The sequence below is a fragment of the Prionailurus viverrinus genome, chromosome B4 (assembly GCF_022837055.1).
Source record: "Prionailurus viverrinus isolate Anna chromosome B4, UM_Priviv_1.0, whole genome shotgun sequence".
Classification (NCBI taxonomy): domain Eukaryota; kingdom Metazoa; phylum Chordata; class Mammalia; order Carnivora; family Felidae; genus Prionailurus; species Prionailurus viverrinus.
In genome coordinates, this window is record NC_062567.1 from 57,161,200 (window position 1) to 57,182,701 (window position 21,502).

Sequence of the window (21,502 nt, forward strand, 5' to 3'; positions counted from 1 at the left end):
CTTCACATGTTTCTCCCATGATGCTCCCCTTCCTGGCATTTTAATCTCCAGCAAGGATAGGAAACAGAGGAGAACACAAATAACTTGCAAAATTTATTGTGGATAATCAGGGAATTAATCATTTTTAGCCTAAATCTATTATTAGTGAATACTCCGTGTACGTTGAGTTAAAGATACTTCTTTATTGTGCTATGTTTCAAGCTGCCAGTGATAACTTTTTAATGGGTTATAAATCAGTTTGCTGGATCTGGACCGGCATCGTTTAAAAAAATAAACAGAATAGAAACTTTCAGAGCACATCCCATATAGTAAAGTGTTTTTACGACATTTTGTTTCAGTTTTCTGTATGTAAATTTACATGTTGTGATTTGCAATAGAAATATATCCCTTATGGTAAGCTGTGGTCAAGAATTTTGAAAGCCACACATCATAGACAATCCAAAGGGGCCTTGTAACTTAGAGAGCTAGCCCCTTTTCCAATATCTACAGAGAATACTTGGATCCAGAAGACCCAGTCTTTTCTTTTTCCCTGTACCTCTGGCTGACATGAGATTTCCTACAGATTCAAATATCTGGACAGGTGGGGACGGTGAGTGGTGCACTCACCAGCTAGCTGGGCTTCCTCTCATATAGAGCTCAGAATACCGTGGAATCAGATGGTGTGCCCACAGGGAGAAGACAAGGGCTATAGACAGGAATCGGGACATAAAGCAGGCAAGAGAAGAAGACACGGGTATGAACCCTTAGGCCAACAGCCCTATTTATAAGTCAGCATGCATGGGAGCAAAGATGAGAACAAGCCAAACCATTCTTGCAGCACAACCTAGTGCACACTCTGCAGAGAAATACTTCAGGTGAATGATTGAGGACCTGGGCTGTAGAACCTGATCCTCTGAGACCTAAGCCCTCTTCTCTTCTTACCAGTCGTGTGCCCTTAGGAAAGTGGACCTCCCTAACTCATTTTTGTCACCTACAAAATGGGAGGAAAAGAGTTATCATCTCCTAGGTTTGTTGTGAGGATTACACGAGGCAGTACATGTACAAAGTGAGTACATAGCTTCTGGCAAATAAAAGACTCAATAAAAGTAACCATTATTTTTGAAGGGTTTGTGGAGGTGAGAGGGAAAGCAGAGAGTAATAAGGAGATGACTAGATAAGGGGTGCCTGGGTGGCTCAGTCAGTTAAGCATCCAACTCTTGATTTCAGATCAGGTCATGATCCCAGGGTCATGGAATAAAACGGGGCATGGAGCCTGCTTGAGATTCATTCTCTCTCTCTCTCTCTCTCTCTCTCTCTCTCTCTCTCTCCCACTCTCTCTTCCTCTCTCTAAAATAAAAATAAATAAAAATGAGATGACTAGATAGAGCAAAATACAATGACTTGCAAATGTAATTACAATATTTTCATTTGACAGATGGGATTCCATATCAAGACAGTCATGAAGCTGCTTATAACATTTTATTCTCTGTTAAATATGTCATTTGCTCAGCATCCTGACTTGGCTGAAGTTACATTCATTGAAATCATGATATGTAGAGATAAATGAGAAGTTAATACTGAATTGAGAAGTGCAAATGTTGATTTTCTAGTATTAGTGTCTTTAATCTAACACTGACATATTTTAAAATTGCCTACATTTGGCAACATTCATCCCTCATGCTGGGTGTCATCTTCTCTGAAGAGTCCGGTTATCTAGGTCAAAGAGGACTCAGGCAAGCGGAGCACAGAGAGCACAGGAAGGAGTGTGGACTGCAGGGTGGGAAGGCAGCTATCTGTTGAGGATGGGTTGGTGCCAGGAGACATGTGGTTCCCAATGATGGGTCCCAGATTCTAGCAGAGGATACTGGGTGAATGAAAAGAGTGGGTGCGCCTTGTGGAAACCCAGTTTTACTAGCAAGCAAAGAAGTCCTACAGGGGAATGCTATTGTAAAATTACAGTCTGTAGGTTAGCAGTTATCCACCCCTCCCCCATGAAGGATAACTGCCTTTCCACCCTAACTTGAGGACAGTTAACAGGTAGATGATGTATTGTGAAAGCTCAGCAAACTATTTTTTCCCTCCCTCCCAAAGTATGAAAGAGGAGAGACAAAGCTTACTTTTAATCTCCTTTTTTTTTCTTCTCTATCCCATTAACCACACCACTATATATAAATCTGATAGGAAAACGATGTTGATCATACTTTATTTCTGAATGGTAACAGACCATACTCATGGCCACTTCCTGTATGTATTAATTGTGAACAAATGCCCTTGGCTTAAATAGTATTTTAAAGGTAAACCAGTTCTAGGATCATTAAGGACATTATTCAATTTAATCTTTTATTTTACAAATTGGATGGTGGTATTCTTATCACATTCTTAAATTTTTTTTCATTTTAAGTTTTTATTTAAAGTCATATATCACATTACTTTATTCCTGCATCTTCTCAATTGTTTCTTCCTCATAGTTGCCCTTTCCCTTTCCTACATGGTGAGATTTGGCTTCACGTTCAAGGATCTTTTTGGCATCTTTGTCCAGTTTTGGTCTAGTGATAACTACCTTGCCAGGGTGAATGTCCACATGGACAGCTGTGACATTCACCTTCTCTCACCAGGGTAGATGACCTATTTCCTCCTGTAAGCCTGGACTACTTTGCCAATTTGCTGACCTTTGTAGTGTCCTCACTCAACCTGTACTTCATCATCCTTTCAGATGGGCATGGATCAAATGTTGTACTTCTGTCTCAGCTCTTTGGAGAGAGGGGAAGGCATAATCTTCCTGTGCATGTGGGAAGGTATGTCGAAATGCCTTTTATAGTTCTTGCTCTGGTCAGAAGCCACAAAGGGATTGAACTTCATTTGAGCCTCCAGCACTTCCTTAATTTTTACTTTCTTTACTTTTAAATGCAAAAGTAAACTCCCAGCCCTTGGGAGGATTAGATACATGTACATTAGACTATATACCTTTTTGACTCTCCTTTCCTGATATCATTGCTCAAATGGATCCCTTCTGACAAATTTTTATGGTCTCTACCCCCACGTGGTCAGTCCCACAGAATCCCAACAAATCTGGAGTCCAGAGGAAAGGAAGATAGGGAGTGCATTCCTCATGTATGCATGTCTATTTATATATAGTATGCCTCCAGTATTTACGGCTTGTAACAAACCAACTGTAATCTGAAACCCTACTGTATAATAAACATTGTTAATAACCAACTCCTGGAAATTGCTAACTTCTAGAAAGACTGTTAAGCCAATTAAATTATACCCTTTTGACAAATAATGAAAATTTCTTCCCTAAAGCCAATGTCCACATTTGAAATAATTTAATAGGAAAGAATTTTAAGAGAACACTCTTTGAACAAAGGGTAGGAGAGAAAAATGTCTAGTAGAAAAGAGCATTCTCTAGGCATATAATATTCAGTTGATCAAAAGCTGAGTGCACGTCACTTACTTTTCACAGTAAGTCCTATCATAGGACTGCTAGGTTGGTAAGACCACTTTGCTTCTCAAATTACAGCAATAATGCGAAGCCTCAGTATCCTATTACATGCTACACATTTTTGTTGCTAAATTACACAAGAAATATTGGTATGGTATTTTTCTTACTCTCTGGTGCATCATCTTGGGCCTCCACTCTCTTTCCAGCCTCACCATTTTCCTTCACAGAAGCCGTTGTCTGGTTTATATAAAAAGTGTCAGCTCACTGCCTAATTTTACAAAGGAGAAAACAAAAACTTAATTAGAAATAAGATAATAAACTATAAAAGGCTATCATTAGAGCTTTCCTTCTTTAATATGAAAAGATGTGTTCTAATCATTTCATTTCTTTGACTTTTCTTTTTCACAAGAGTGCTTTTCCATACCTCGTCCTCTCATTTCACAGGAAATATCTCCACACAATGATTGTATTTTCTATCATTTGGTCTGCCTTGATTGGGTTCAACCCAGGTGGGTGGCTTTTTCTTTCTTTCTTTCTTTCTTTCTTTCTTTCTTTCTTTCTTTCTTTCTTTCTTTTTTTTTCAGAAGTTCAAATTGAGTACTGGCTTCTCTCACACAGAAACCACAAGTCTCAGTTTCTCCTATGTTGAGGCAGAATGATTCTCCCCATCTTATCAGCGGTTTTCTCACAAACTTACTATTTCATGATCTTTCTGTTTCATAAACTTGACCATGTTAGTTGTCATTAACCCACTGAACTGGTCAAGGCCTACTAGTGTTACCTGTATCTGTCATGAAGTCATTTCTTCCAGAGGTCTGTTGTGTACAGGGACATTTTGAACAGATGAATGGAACTTTTTCTCTGTAATAGGGGCTCCTCTCTGTGGCCAGTGACATAAGACCCATGTGAGTTTCCATGGTTGGCCCAGATTCATTCCAACAGTGCCATCCATTATTGAGTACCAAATGCCTGATCCTAGAATTGATCCCAATTCAGTAGGAATAATATGATTGGGGTACCTGCTCCAAAATAACTTCTGCATAAGCCTTCTAAAATCTTTCTTTCCCGGAGGCATTTGGGAAAACTGTAAGACACTATGTAAGTGTGGGAGAACCCCTCCACACCAGATCAGATGTGACAACCTCAGTTCAGATCCTGGTTCTGCCACTTCCTAATTGTGTGACTTAAGACAGGTTGCTTAATCTCTCTGTGCCACAGCTTCTTCATGGACGTGTTATTCTCTGTCCTTTTGCCCCATACTGAGCCCCATGGTGACTGATACTTCAATCCTATATCACTGAGATTCCCTTGATGTCAGGCTTCTAGTTGTTTCAGCCACAGGGAAATTGGAAGATGGAAGGGAACATGAGAGTGTTTGTTACCTCAACACCTCATCGACCCCAAACTATTCACTTCACCTGCCATCTCACCCCAAGAGATGGCCACCAAGGCCACACCACCTTGGTCACACCACCAAGGCTCTGGCCACATCTCTCCATGACTGCAGACAGTTTCTCAAAATAGCTCTTCCTAGAATAGCTCCTCATCAGGCCCTAGTTACACCATTTCCTTGCTCCCCTTTTCAGCCCGTGAGTGGGAACAGCTTCTGAAGGCAGCTAGTTTTCTGGGTGCTTCAATATCCCTGACTGATTCCCTTAAATCTGCCTACACATCTGCAAATAGTTTCTGCTTTCAATTCTCTTCAGAATTCCATCTGTGTGTGCCTCCTCTTTCTTGCTGGAGCCTTGACTAAGACCTCATAGGACTCTTGTAAGGATTAAATAAATTACAACATATTAAGTATTTAGATTCAATGCTATATGATTGGCTGTTGTTACCACTAAAGCTGCCTTGTCTTCCTTTCCAATCAGTCCTGGGAGCCACACCACCAAGGTTGCCAAAATAAATAGGGGTCCTAGCTCTAGAAAGCCTCAGGCATCTGGAGGTCCTTCACCAACCCTCCAGGAGGACATTAGCACAGGCTTGGGTGGGAAAGCTTGAATAAAATTTGTTCAGCTACGGACGGGAAAATCAACAGGCTGGGGCAGGGGAGGAGTCAGAGGCATATCAGAGGGTCTGAACACATTAACAGACAGAGGCTGAAGGACTCAGTAATTCTGGAAAGACTTGGGCTCCAGGAATTGAAAGAAGAGTCTTTGTTTGACAGGATACTCAGAGGGGATGGGCAGAGTGCAGAGGAGGATCAAATGCCTAAGATAAATTTCATCTACCTCACAATTTGGCCAACGGCCAGCTGTTTTCCAAGTTTCTGAAGACAGGTGGAGCTAAGTGTTTGGGACTAACAGAATCTTATCTAAAAGCGAGCCAGCTGGCAGAGTTCACACTCACATATTTATACTGGTGAAATCCAGTTCAGGCAGGAACCAAGACCATTCTTTATTAACAAGACTGAGGACATACATAGAGGATTAACAGGCTGTTTTCAGCAGTGGATGAGATACAGGCATTCAGGCCAGCCTGACAAGATTCAGAGTGAGCTCTACCCCTTTCTCACTGTGCAGGACTGGGCAAAGTCACTCAGGCTCTCTAAGCTGCAAATTTTTAGTTTGTAAAACTGCTAATAACAGATCCTACCCTGAAAGTCATTAGGAGAACTAAATCAAGAAATTTAGAGGCAGTGTTTTACATAGCACCTGCCACATAGTCAGTGTTCAAAAATGTTTTCCTTCATAACCGTCATCATCATGATGATCTCTATCATGGTTCTTAACAGTCAACTGGTACAAATCTTGCAGGCACAAGTTAATGAAAGAGTAACAGAGCTTATAAGGATCTCATGAAAGAAATGGAAAGTATTAAATCAACCAACTTACTTTTTCTCCTTTTGTCAAAATAACAGATGCACAGAATCCCAATCCAGGAAAGTTGCAATTGTTAGCTACACCTCAGGACGGATCTGCTCTTTAGCATAGTGATTTACAAGTCAGGTTCTAGAATCAGCCCAATCTGAGTTCAAGTCCCAGATCTGAGAGTAAGAGATGTGGAGACCTTGAGGAAGTAAGAGCTGTTTGGCCTTTGGGTAAATTATTCTATCTCATTAAGCTTCAGTTTTCTCATGTGTAAAATAGAAGAAGTAATAGTTCCTACCACATAGAATAGTTCTGAATATTGATAGGATGCATGCAAGCCTCTCATTAGTTTACTTCCAATGGAAGAGAGTTGTGAGAGTACAAATGTTAAGTAGAAGACATCCCTAAGAACATTTGGGAGATTTTACAATTAAAAATTCTGCCATAATGGGGATTGACTAGAAAGGAGCATGAGGGTCATTTTGGGGGTGATGAAAATGTTAACTTCTTATTTTGGGTGGTCGCTGAATGGGTGTATGGAATTGCCAAACTCACTGAATTGAATACTTAAGATCTGTTCATTTTATTGTATGAAAACTATACGTCAATTAAAACAAAAATAATAGTTATGAATTCTGCTCTGTGCGTAAGATTTTATCCTATTCAACTCTTTACGTGAAGCCAGGAAAATGTCATTGGTAACACTCAGAGAAGAGGTGAGGGGGATGCTATTGTCTACAATAGCACAGTTAAAGGCTCTTGGTCATGAAAGGTATTATTTCTGCACAAAGCTCATTTACTAGAAACCATTAGGGGCAATAGAAGATCCTGGTCATGAGTATTGTGCATCAGACCCGTGGGAATAGTGAATTTATGGCTTACCTTCACTGATCTTACTTGGGGCATATGTCTATTACGGTCGAGACAAATGGCCAGGTCAGAGTCACACCCTTTACCCAACAGGTGTTTGTTCATATTGCAAAAAGTTTTTAACAGTGTCTATAGCCTTACTATTACAGGAGTAAGGCATGTATACCTGATGAAAGAAAGGATGAACACACGAATGGATGGATGAATGAAAGAACAAGCATTTACTGAGTGACTATCATGCATCATCTTGGTTATTTAATGTAATTTAAATCTTACTAAAAACTTGTGAAGTAGAGTTATTATTCCACTTTACAAATGAGAAAAGCCATGCTTAGAAGTTGAAGCAATCGGGGCACCTGGGTGGCTCAGTCGGTTAAGCCTCTGACTTCGGTTCAGGTCATGATTTCACGGTTCATGAGTTTGAGCGCCATATCAGGCTCTGTGCTGACAGAGCCTGGAGCCTGCTTCAGATTCTGTGTCTCCCTCTCTCTCTGCCCCTCCCTGACTCATGCTCTCTCTCTCTCTCTTGCTCTCTCTGTGTGTTTCTCAAAAATAAATAAACATTTAAAAAAATTTTTTTAAAAGGTAAAGCAATTAACCTAAGGTTCCAAGGTCAGATGATAGCAGATGGACCCCATGTAATCTAATTATATCCTCAATAATTTCCATTTGTTACAAATAATATTTTTTCTTACGAGCTCCTATGTATTTTATTAGAGCTTATATGTATCAGCATACATCCAAACATTTAGTCTTTGTTTCAGAGGCTATTCCAGCTACCTCTGTTTAGGGAATTGATCAGTATGAGGTAGGATACCACTAATACTAAAGTATTAGTCAATGTTTTCCCCTAATATTTTCTCCACTTCTTCATTCTTACCCTCTTTCAAACAGCAGATAGATTATTCTGAGTTTTGTTACCCCCAGGCAGAAGAGGTTAACAGCAGAGGAAAAATGATTTTCTTTTGGCTTTTAAGTCTTCAAACTTCAGGCCCCAAGGACAATGGGAAAATATGCAGGGCATAAATAAGATATAGAAGTTTACTTGGTAATTTAGAGAATGAGTTCTCACCCAAGATTACACAAAGCTTTCCCAGGTGTGGGGAAAGGAGACATGCTAGAAAGAAGTCAGAGCATAGTGCTAATGTAGCCTCTGAACAGGGGCTGTCCCCTCCCCTTCTCCCCCACCCACTCAAGTGGGGGGAATTACTGAAGCTCCAGATGGGTTTGTGTGTTCTCAGATCAAAGGGAAAGAGCAAGAATGGCCTAAAAGAGAAACGACCATCAGGTGTGGCCAACAGATAGCTAAGAGGGTGTAGTCCCTGTGGGAGCCGCAGGGGGTGGAGGTATTATGTTCCCCTTGTTGGCCATCACAGTGGATGCCAGCCAGCATGGACAGATGATGGCCAGAGGCCAGCTTCAAACCCGACCGACATCCCCCATGCCCCACTTCTTGTCACTTGGAACATCCTCCAGAAATTAGAGGCAACTCTAGGAAGGGTGGTAGGAAATCCTCAGTTTAGCCCAATTTAGCAGAGATTAACTTCTGCTGCATTGGAGGAATGAGGGCTGAAAACAGAAATTAGATTATAAAAAAAAAATAAATGTAGATTTCTGACACAGTGGAGTTTGCAGACTGGCATTCATTTTGCTACAGTTATAGATGTAATGCATACAGTCATACTTGAGATCGGCTGGAGAAGGGAACAGCACTTGAAGCCTGCAAAAAGAAATCTAGAGGAAGAAAAGAAATTCCTTTAAGACAAATGTTCTTTTCAACCTGACCCTGTATTTAATGCTACCATATTTATTGAAGTCATCGTATTAGTTTATATAGCCCCAAGTCTATCTTTGCCTGATAATTCCTGGACCTTCTTCCTCATAAGTTATGTGACCTTCTGCTTATACCCTTGGGAGTCTTTGATCACCTTAAACTTTTGTCCTGGAATTTGTTTATTTTGAAGCATAAGTTTTTAAGGGGAGAGTCCCTTATTGGTGAAATCCTTTGCAAAAATCCTTTGCAAAAAAACATGAACTAGAATATTCTTTTCATAACTCTACACTCCACAGCAGCAATTTGTTCTTACATGATGCAATCTCTAGTTTCCATGCATCACTTGTCAGGGGATGACCCAAGGATGACCATCCAGATAAGGCAAAAAGTAATTGGGGGAAGGGGGATGACCACCAAGATGAGTGCTTTGAAAAAAAAATTATCATTTGAACCTTTGGAGACTCAGTAGCTCAACCTGACAGCTGGGTGGGTGGGAAGCAAAGGACAAGAAACCTGTTTCAAGGTTAGTTCAATGGTCTAGGAAATAGGTATGGCGTTTTGGACTAAGATGGTAATGTTGACATACTTGATTCAGGAATATATTATATTTTGAAAGTAGAACCAGTAGGATTTGGATGTAGGGATACAGAAAAGGGCCAGATTTGATTCCTGTGGAAGAAGCCATGCTTACCTGGAACTTCACATGACTGGACAAATGTGCCTGAAGGTAAGTTTAAAAACTGAAACCAGCCAACTAGAAACCAAACAGAAAAAAAAAAGGGGGGGGGGGGAAATCAGGAATGAATACCTTTTTAACTTAGTGAAAATTGAACCTGTCATGGAATCAACAACAACCATAAAAATCTTGAGGTGCCTAGCTGGCTCAGTCAATAGAACTTGCAACTCTTGATCTTGGGATCGTGGGTTCAAGCCCCATTTTGGGGGTAGAGTTTACTTTAAAAAAAAATAAAAGTCTAACAAGCTATTTAAACTACCAATAAAAATCCGCATGAAGTTTCATCTTGTTCAAAGGTTACGTGCAAAACGAAGGTCCCCAAATTAATGCTGAACAGCCAGTTGGTTTTCCTACTTAATAAGGAGACTTCAAAATGCAATCACCTGGGGTTCCTGAGCGGCTCAGTCAGCTAAGCATCCAACTCTTGATTTTGGCTCAGGTCATGATTTCACGGTTCGTGAGACCGAGCCCCATGTCAAGCTCTGCACTGACAGGGTGGAGCCTGCTCGGGATTCTCTCTCCCCTCTCTCTCTGCCCCTAACCTAGCTCACACTGTCTCTTTAAAAACAAATAAATAAATTAAAAAAAAAAAAAAACTGCAATCACCTGACTACCATATGCTACACTCTCCTGCTGGTAAGTAGGAAAATTACCTCTGGGTAAATGTATGCGAAGTGATGGGTGCTAATTTTGCCCTAAGCAAAATGTATGAGATAGGCTGAGTATGTCCTTTTATGTAATATCCCTCCTTTCCTTGATGCCTAACTCACTTCCACTCACATCGACTATCACCAGCACCCAGAGTTTGCACACAACATCCCATATCCTAAGAAATATCCTAAGTCTGTATCCTAAGAAATAACATTTCATTTTCCTAGGACTCATGAAAACCCTCTTTTATGTCCCATTTGTTAAGACAACTTAACCTTGTGACCTGACAGTGTGAAGCAAAGGGCCAGGTACTTGAAACTTAGGTCTCTCAATAATGTGATGATTTTAACTAAATACAGACTTGTTTTCTCAGTAAGAGAAATTAAGTGTCAAAATTTTAGATAGGACTAGTGATGAGAAAGGCACACAGAGCAGAAGAATATGGTAGAAGATATGAAAAAGTAAAGATTTCTCATCATACCAGGCTATCCTGGCAAGCATTGTGCTCACAATATTCCTTAACTAGGCTTTCCCACTCCCCCACCTCCCTTCACCTGCTTCCCCTCCGGAGAATGGTGGTTGCCCTGATCTCCTGCTCCAAGAAAACAATGCATGGCGAGTGGGCCAGATGGCCAGGGCCCAAGAGAAAATATGGCAACCTTGCTTTTCCAGGAAAGTGCAGAAGAAAGCTTGTAAGCCTGGAGTCAGGTTTTCACTATAAACAATAGAGGAAAGGTCAAAGATTATTTCCAACCACAGTCACCAGGGAGACAGTCGCCAAAATACTTAACTATCAAACTCTGGTTTTATGCCCAGAGCTCAAGCAGAGAGAACACAGGGAAGTCCAGGTACTGGCAAGCAGCAAGAACCCAATTACAAGGTGCGTGTAGGGGGGCCTCTGGTGCCATAAGCCAGCACTCAGGGTTGGCTTCTGAAGGAGATAAAATGGTCTTAATGCTCCAGCAAGACTGCTAAGCTTTACCTAACTATTATCCCTAAGAAAACTCCCAACATTCTTGAGTGCTAAGGAGCCTGTGTATTGATGCGCTTTTTAGTCTGTAGTGTATATTTCCTTACATGGCTGTATTATAAAGAGGGGGTGCTCAGAGCTCACATCCAAGATGGAAAGTATCCTTTTTTTGAATCAAAACTTTATTTTTAAAACAGCTTTAGGTTTGCAGCAAAATTGAGAGGGAGGTACAGATTTCACATATACTTCCGGCACCTACACATGCATAGTGTGCCCCATCACAACAGCCCCTCCCCTCTCAGAGCGATGCATTCGTTATATTGATGAGCCAATATTGACACATCATAGTCACCCAAAGTCCCTCATTTACATTAGGGTTCACTGTTGGTGTTGCATATTCTCTGGGTTTGGACAAATGTATAATGACATGTGTTCAGCATTACATGTGTTCAGCATTATGATATCATACAGGGTTATTTTCATCGCCTTAAAAATATTCTTTACATAAGGAATTAATTTTAAAAATAAGACTTTTGTGAACATGGAAATATACTAAAATTTGATTCCTTAGTTCCAAACTAAAAGTTTTCTTTACTTCCTTTTCCCACTTTATGTCAGACAAATGTACCAATGTTTCACTTATTGAGCGGCCTCCCTTGATGTTAACATATTTAAGACTTCTCTGAAAGGTCAAAAAGGGTCAAGTGATTATAGTATTTTCATCATCACATCATTCCTTGCTCCCTTTCCCACCCCACCCTCCCCCACCACCCATGTCTCTTTTATGTTAGGGAGATAATTTCCAGTGTGCCATTTTATATGCTCTGTTGTGACATGTATTACAATTCGGGCTGAAAAGCTCAATGTGAAACCAACAAAGTGGACATAGAGACACTTTAGATAGCAGTTTCTACCTCTCCTATGCAGGCCCTCATTAAACTCTAATAATGGAATTGTCTTTTTTCATCTGTCCCCCACCAGAGGACGACGGTGAACTGTCCCTACGGATGGCACAGATGGGATTGTTTTGCTCACTCTCGCATCCGTGGCAACAATGCCAGACCACAGTGGGAACTCAGTCAGTGAATAAGCTGCTACTTGAGATTTTGTCTTTGAGCATAGTTGACGCACAATGTAACATTAGTTTCAGGTATACTACATGGTGATTGCACAAGTTTAGACTTCATGCTAAGCTCACCACAAGGGTGGCTACCCTCTAGCCAATACATTGTTATTACAATATCATTGACTATACTCCTTATATGGTGCCTCTTATTCCTATGACTTATTCATTCTACAACCTGAAGCCTGTATCTCCCATTCCCCTTCACCCATTTGCTGCTTGTGAGATTTTTATACCGGCACTCTGAACGGCGTGAGTGGTCTCTCTGACCAGCATTCTAGATTTCCTGATCAGGACCTGGGGGAGGCAGGGTGCCATCACTGCCCATGAGCTACCCTCCCTATAGTGAGGAGGCCACATTCAGCTACTGCTTTGTCAGAGATAATGGAAATTTCCTTTAGCAGCCTGCAGTAAATCAAAGACATGAAACATTTTTAAGCTGGAAGAAATCATGATCTACATTGGCTACATAAAGCATCAGCTGAGTATAGGGCTTACTTCTTTTAATTCCTTTGGTCAAGGAACTCTTACTACAGCAGGTTTCATTGTGTTGCATGGAGGGAGAAACAGGATACAGTCCTCTATCTTTTTCTAGGACACAGTGTTTACCATCTTGCTATTGGCATTAAGAACTATTTTCTAGAAATATTCTCAGAAAACAATACCTGTTTCTGACTACAGGGTAACTGATCAAGTCAAAAGGGAAAAAAAGAAGGCAAAGAGAAATGTTTTCTCTGGGGGTCAGCACAGCACAGCTGGTTACATCCATCAGTGGGACTTTATGCCTTCCTTTCTATCCAATATCAGGTAGGAACCACTCCCAGAGTAGATCTTACACTGAAGTCAACACAACTTGTTTATTAACATTAAGTTACTATGAGGAATTTCATCCAAGTCTCTTTTAAAACTCACATTTCACATTTCAAAGTCAATGGTTATAGACCTTAAGGATAGTGAATCCTGAAAGCTGGCAAGTGTCATATTCTATGTGCCATGGAGGTCACAGAGTTAGAGCCACAGTCTCTTTTACCTGGTGATAAATTCTCAGTTATTCATTCTGCAAAACTTGGTCCAAATTGTGTGGCTTTTTCTTCATTTGGCTCCTCGTCTTAAAAAAGAAATGCTACTGACAAAAATAAATTGCATCAACTTGGAATTTTATAAGACTATTCCATATCCAGACTATCCCATATGGCAGATTAGATGCTGTAAATGACTCTCCCAATAAAATAAATAAAATGTTGGATAAAAATATCTTTTAAAACTCCTGAGATGCAGGAAAGTAAGAAATATTCAGACCTTTAAACCAAGTCAAAGCACTCTCTGACAGCAAGTAACAGACTGACTCTCCCTGGGACCTCCAGCCTGAATTCATATTGTCACTGTGATCCAAAAATACAAAAAACAAAACAAACAAACAAAAAAAACAAAGTTAAGCAAAAAATGTTATTCATACTGGTGATATTGTTCCTTAGATGTCTAGCAAAAGAAAATAAAATCCAGGCCTCAAAAATTTGCATAGATAAATATCCAAGGAAAAGGAATAACTCAGTTGAATATTGCAAAATATAAGGAAGCAAGGCGCCATGAATAAGAGATGGCAGAAACAACAGGGAAAAAAGATCCCAAAAGTCTTCTGATGTTGGAACTATCAGGCACAGAATATAAAATAACTATATCTAATATGTTTAAAGGAATAGAAGTGAAGACTCAAAATATGAGGAAAGAACATGAGACTCTAGAGATGCACGAAAAGATTTTTAAAGGAAGCAAATAAAATTTCTAGAAGTCAAAAATTGAATTGATAAAAAGATCAAAAGAGAGGCACCTGGATGGCTCAGTTGGCTGAGCGTGTGACTCTTGATTTCAGCTCAGGTCATGATCCCAGGGCCATGGGATTCAGCCCCGCATGGGTCTCTGAGCTGAGCATGGAGCCTGCTTGGGATTCTCTCTCTCTCTCTCTCTCTCTCTCTCTCTCTCTCTTTCTCTTTCTCTCTCTCTCTCGTTCTCTCTCTCTAACTTCACAGAATTGTTAAAAGACACAGGTCTGGTAAAAATAAACCAAACTAAAAAGCAAAATGAGAGGGAAAAAAGTCTGTACCTAGTTACAGCTGCAAACAGCAAAAGATAAAAAGACATGCAGAGAGAAGACACATTACCCACAATGGAATAATAATTACTCACAATGAAATACCAATTAGGCCAACACCCAACTTTTCAACAGCAATGATGGAGGCCAGAAAATAGTGGAATAATATCTTTGATAGGCTTTGATAAAACAGCTGTCAATCTATTAGTCTATACCCTTGAAGAACTAGGGAGAATTAAAATACATTTTCAGACAAATAAAAACCGAAACACTTTGCTACCAAAAGAACTCACTGAAGGAGTTTCAGAGGAAGGACTCAGTTGCAAAAGAAATGGTGCTCAAAGACATCAGGACATCAGTGACTGTTTGTAATAACTGATAACATTGGTCGTAATGTAATAAAAGTCAGTGGTAATAATTGGCCTCAAACACTGTGATAGTAACTTATAAATAGTGAAGGGTGGTCAGAATTAAAACATTCTAAGGGCCTTGCATTTTTTTAAAGTAAAAATACTGAATAACTAAACTCTGATGACTATTCCATTAAAATAGTCGGAATAACCACAAAAATAAAAAACAGAGTATATTAAAAAAAAACACAGAGTATATTACTTTTGAGTTAGTATACGTGAAAAAAATCAAATAAGAGGAAAGGAAAACTGCATGAATTTGAAAGGCAACAATATGAGGAGGGGAGGCAGAAAAGGTCACACAAAGAGCTATAATCCGAATATTTCAATAACCACAATAAATGAAAATGTATTGATTTTTTCCATTAAAAGAAGGCAAATGTCAGACTAGATTTTTAAAAATCCAGCTATCTAGGGGCACCTGGCTGACTCAAGAGAGCATGCGACTCTTGATCTCAGGGTGGTGAGCTCAAACCTGGTGTGGTGCCTACCTTAAAAAAATAAAAATAAAACTTCAGCTGCTTAAAGCTGGTACTCCAAAAATGTAAGAATGCAGAAAGTTTGAAAATCAATGGAAACCAAACTGATAATCAATGAAATAAATCATTCACTGTCTTGTCTCCGAATTTTCTAGTTTTGAGATTAAGCTAGAAAGAAATGACCCCCACAGTCACCATAAATAAACAGTTACTAGGCAATGCTGCATGCAGGTATGTGCTGCTGAGGCACTCAGGGAAGAAAAAGAAGCAAACTCTAAACTTTAGAAGTTCAAAACATCATGAATTCTCTAGCCATAGATTTTGTAATGGCATGGTTTTTATATCTTGCATAGAAAGTGTCCTTTTCTTTTGGAAAAAGTACCTTAAGATCAAGATTTTGGAAGTATGGGATCATCTTCTATTGTTTACTTCTGTTTTTTTTTTAATTTTTTTAATATTAAAAAAATTTTAATGTTTATTTATTTTTGAGAGATAGAGCATGAGTGAGGGAGGGGCAGAGAAGAGGGAGACACAGAATCTGAAGTTCCAGGCTCTGAGCTGTCAGCACAGAGCCTGATGTGGGGCTTGAACTCATGAACTGTGAGATCATGACCTGAGCCGAAGTTGGATGTCTAACCGACTGAGCCACCCAGGTGACCCTATTGTTTACTTCTTTGATCATCTTGTTCACCAAAAAGAATACAGAATCTTAAACTCTGGCAACACCTACCTTTCTTAAATTATAATTACTATCACTTGTTTCAGAAAATAGAGGTGGGGGGGGGGGAACCCACCGAAGTTCCTACATATTTAAATGGACAGTAACTTTGTAAGTGACCCAATTGCATATTCACAAGCTATCCACTAATCTGTTTCAAGATTTCTTGATATAATTTTTTTTAATATTTATTTATTTCTGAGACACAGAGAGACAGAGCATGAGTTGGGGAGGGGTAGAGAAAGAGGGAGACAAAGAATCCAAAGCAGGCTCCAGACTCTGAGCTGTCAGCACAGAGCCTGACCCAGGGCTCGAACTCACGGACCGTGAGATCATAACCTGAGCCAAAGTCAGTCGCTCAACCGAGCCACCCAGGTGCCCCGTTTCAGGATTTCTTTAAGAGTGTGTGTGATAAAATGGAATTTGAAGTGTTCCATCTCTTCAACCCTCTTGAGTCACTGAAGTGCTTCCCTCTTGAGACCCAAGTAAGCAAGAGTAGTTACTTCTGTTAATGCTCTTAAGATTGCCACAAAGGAGAACAATTCACTCTAGTAATGTTCATGACATCTCTAACTCATGAAATGCAAGACCTGAAAGGGACCATAGGGAGTTTTGAGTCTGACCCTTCTTCACTTAACAACTGAAAATCTGAAACCCGGAGAAATGAAATGATTTTCCCTAGGTGTCCCAGCTGGTTAATTGCATTAGGGACAAGAACCCAGATCTAACTCCCTCCAATTTGAAAATGTTCTACCACTTTCCATTTACCATTCTTTGGGTAAAACCTAATTTTTTAAAAATTTTGAATCTGGTATATTTAACACACAGTGTTATGTTTGTTTCAGGTGTACAATATAGTGATTTGACAATTGCATACATCATCCGGGGCTCATCAAGTGCATGCCTTAATCCCCATCACCAATTTCACCCATCCCCCCACCCCCTCCCCTCTGGTAACCATCAGTTTGTTCTCTGTAATTAAGAGTCTGTTTCTTGGACGGGGCGCCTGGGTGGCTCAGTCGGTTAAGTGTCCGACTTCGGCTCAGGTCATGATCTCACAGTTCGTGCCTTCGAGCCCTGCGTTAGGCTCTGTGCTGACAGCTCAGAGCCTGGAGCCTGTTTCAGATTCTGTGTCTCCCTCTCTCTCTGCCCCTCCCCCGTTCACACTCTGTCTCTGTCTCAAGAATAAATAAACATTAAAAAAATAAGAGTCTATTTCTTGGTTTGTCTCTCTCTCTCTCTCTCTCTCCCTTTGCTCATTTGTTTTGTTTCTTAAACTCCACATCTGAATGAAATCATATGGTATTTGTCTTTCTCTGACTGACCTATTCTGTATTACAATTTTAAATACCTAACGAGAAGAGTACAAACTGTCGACTGGAGGGAGATTTCTATTTCCCAGACTCATCAGAATGATGGATTCTGACTTTCTTGGGTCATTATCTCCAAGATGCTACAGTGAAGCAAATGGCAATTTTTCCAGATGCACATTCCCTTTCATTCCTTCCTGGCACCATCATTGTATTCACAGGGAGTTCAAAGACGAACCTCAGAGCCCCAGCAGACAGGGGGAAAGGGCAGGGGTGGCTAATTTTCCAAAGGCAGCTTCAAACATGTTGCTAGTACTTTATTACATTCTTTCCCTAGTAATCATCTTACTGAAATGGTCTTTTTATATTTAGACAAGATGAAACCTTTCCTTAGTGTCGACTTTTTCTCTCCTCATCTGAAAGAATGTAGGAGAAATTAAAGAGGATATAAGATAAGTAACTAAAAGGCTTAAAGAATGGGAATGTTTCTTTACAGGAGACAAATGAGGTGAAAAAGAGACAGCTAGGTGGCGATTTAAATGCAGAAAAAATACAGTAAGAGGTACTGTAAGATTGTCTCATTGAAAAGCAACATGTTAATCTTTAAGGTAGCTTCAAATTCAGAGTTCTGTATTATTATATTGCCACTAATAATAATAATAAGCTATATGCTTGAAAAATTCTGTAAGTATGTGATTAGCTTTGTAAGAAACTGTCAGTGTATTTTTCAAATTGCCTGTGCCATTTTGCAACTCCATGAGCAATGTATGAGAGTTCCAATTTTGCCACATCATTGTCAGCACTTGGTATTGTCAACTTAAATTTTTTTAGCCATTTTAGTAATTATGTGCTTTTTGTATCCTATTTAAAAATTCTTTGCCTAATGCAAGGTCATAAAGGTGTTCCCTAAGTTTTCTCTAGAAGTTTTATAGCTTTAACTCTTATACTCAAGTGTAACCTTGATTTTTTCCTCTGAAATTTAGTGCACAAGACCAAGGAAGGAATGGGCCCAGGAATCCTTTGGAGGAAATATGGAGAGCATTGGCAATAGTTGTTAAGGTGAGTAATATACAAACATATATGTATTTGCAATTTATAAATAAAACCAATAATCATTTCAACATTTCTTGACATTCTGTGTGTAATACAGATTTTCCTCGATTTATAATGGGGTTATGACCTGACAAACCCATTGTAACTTGAAAAGATTATACGTCAAAAGTGCATTTAATACATTTAACCTGCCTTACGTCGTAGCTTAGCCTAGCCCACCTTAAACGTGATTGGAACACTTACATTAACCTACAGTTGGGCAAAATCATCTAATACAAAGCCCATTTCATAATAAAGTGTTGACTGTCTCATGTAATGTATTGTGTCTTGCACTGAAATGGTTGTACGGGTATGAGTGGTTGCATAAGTGAAGCAGTTGTTTACCCTCATGACTGGGACCTGCGGCTGCTGCTTTCTGAAATCATGAGACAGGGTCACACTGCATAGCCTGGGAAAAGATCCAGATTCTAAATTCAAACTATGGTTTCTTTTTTTTTTTTTTTTAAGTTTATTTATTTATTTTGAGAGAGACAGAGATAGCGCACAAGCAGGGGAAGGGCAGAGAGAGAGGGAGAGAGGGGATCCCAAGCAGGCTCCACACCATTAGCACAGACCCCAATGCTGGGCTCAAACTCATAAATCATGTGATCACCACCTGAGCTGAAATCAAGAGTCAGACGCTTAACCAACTGAGCCACCCAGGAGCCCCTCAAAGTATGGTTTCTACTGACTGCATATGGCTTTCAAACCTTCATAAAGTTGAACCATTGTAAGTCAAACCATCGTAAGTTGGGGACCATCTGTACACACAACCATGAATTGTGGGCAAGGACGACTGTCAAGAAGTAGTAGACCCACTGACTTCTTTCTCATGCGTTACCATTTATTTAAAGAGATGAGGCAAAAGAATTTGAATACTGATTCCAGGGGAATTCTACCAAACATTTAAGGAAGAGTTAACACCTGTTCTCTTGAAGCTGTTCCAAAAAATAAAAATGGAAGGAAAACTTCCAAACTCTTTCTATGAAACCAGCATTACCTCGATTCCAAAACCAGACAGAGACCCCACTAAAAAGGAGAACTATAGACCAATTTCCCTGATGAACACGGTGGCAAAAATCCTCAACAAGATATTAGCCAACTGGCTCCAACAATACATTAAGAAAATTATTCACCACGACCAAGTCGGATTTATACCTGGGAAGCAGGGCTGGTTCAATATCCGCAAAACAAATAATGTGATTCATCACATCAATAAAAGAAAGGACAAGAACCATATGATCCTCTCAACAGATGCAGAGAAAGCATTTGACAAAATACAGCATCATTTCTTGATAAAAACCCTCAAGAAAGTAGGGGTAGAACGATCAAACCTCAAGATCATAAAAGCCATATATGAACGATCCAACACTAATATCATTCTCAATGGGGAAAAACTGAGAGCTTTCCCCCTAAGGTCAGGAACAAGACAGAGATGTCCACTCTCACCACTGTTATTCAACATAGTCTTGGAAGTCTTAGCCTCTGCAATCAGACAACACAAAGAAATAAAAGGCATCCAAATCAGCCAGGAGGAAATCAAACTTTCACTCATCGCAGATGACATGATATTCTATATGGAAAGCCCAAAAGATTCCACCAAAAAACTGCTAGAATTGATTCATGACTACAGCAAAGTGGCAGGATATAAAATCAATGCACAGAAATTGGTTGCATTCCTATACACTGACAATGAAGCAACAGAAAGAGAAATCAAGGAATCAATCCCATTTACAGTTGCACCAAAAACCATAAAATACCTAGGAATAAATCTAACCAAAGAGATGAAAAATCTATACACTGAAAACTATAGAAGGCTTATGAAAGAAATTGAGGAAGGCATAAAAAAATGGAAAAAGATTCCATGCTCCTGGATAGGAAGAACAAATCTTGTTCAAATGTCGATACTACCCAAAAGTGATCTACATATTCAATGCAATCCCTATCAAAATAAGACCAGCATTCTTCACAGAGCTAAAACAATTAATCCTAAAATTTGTACGGAACCAGAAAAGACCCCGAATAGCCAAAGCACTCTTGAAAAATAAAACCAAAGCGGGAGTCATCACAATCCCAGGCTTCAAGCTATACTGCAAAGCTGTAATCATCAAGACAGTATGGTACTGGCACAAGAACAGACACTCAGATCAATGGGAAAAAATAGAGAATGCAGAAATGGACCTACAAAATGTACGGGCAACTAATCTTTGACAAAGCAGGAAAGCATATCCAATGGAATAAAGACAGTCTCTTCAGCAAGTGGTGCTGGGGAAACGGGACAGCGACATGCAGAAGAATGAACCTGGACCACTTTCTTACACCATACACAAAAATAAACTCAAAATGGATGAAAGATCTAAACGTAAGACAGGAAGCCATCAAAATCCTTGAGGAGAAAGCAGGCAAAAACCTCTTTGATATTGGCCACAGGAACTTCTTACTCAACACATCTCCAGAGGCAAGGGAAACAAAAGCAAAAATAAACTACTGGGACCTCATCAAAATAAAAAGCTTCTGCACGGCAAAGGAAACAATCAGCAAAACTAAAAGGCAACCGATGGAGTGGGAGAAGATATTTGCAAACGACATATCAGATAAAGGGTTAGTATCCAAAATCTATAAAGAACTTATCAAACTCAACATCCAAAAAACAAATAATCCAGTGAAGAAATGGGCAAAAGACATGAATAGACACTTCTCCAAAGAAGACATCCAGATGGCCAAAGGACACATGAAAAAATGCTCAACTTCACTCATCATCAGGGAAGCACAAATCAAAACCACAATGAGATACCACCTCATACCTGTCAGAATGGCTCACATTAACAACTCAGGCAACAACAGATGTTGGGGAGGATGCGGAGAAAGAGGTTCTCTTTTGTATTGTTGGTGGGAATGCAAGCTGGTACAGCCACTCTGGAAAACAGTATAAAGATTCCTCAAAAAACTAAAAATAGAACTACCCTACATACGACCCAGCAATTGCACTACTAGGTATTTATCCAAGGGATACAGGTGTGCTGTTTTGAAGGGACACATGCACCCCAAT

General features: G+C 39.7%; 1 long non-coding RNA gene and 1 pseudogene across 1 annotated transcript in view; one reads left to right on the forward strand and one right to left on the reverse strand.

The window, feature by feature from the left end:
• LOC125169553 (uncharacterized) overlaps nucleotides 1-18,425 on the forward strand; it is a 41,748-nt gene extending 23,323 nt beyond the window's left edge. The window contains exon 3 of the long non-coding RNA XR_007153724.1: nucleotides 18,345-18,425. This is a non-coding gene — a long non-coding RNA (uncharacterized LOC125169553). The remainder of the gene's footprint in view (nucleotides 1-18,344) is intronic.
• LOC125169551 (60S ribosomal protein L26-like) lies at nucleotides 2,411-2,838 on the reverse strand (annotated as a pseudogene).
• Nucleotides 18,426-21,502: the final 3,077 nt, after the last annotated feature.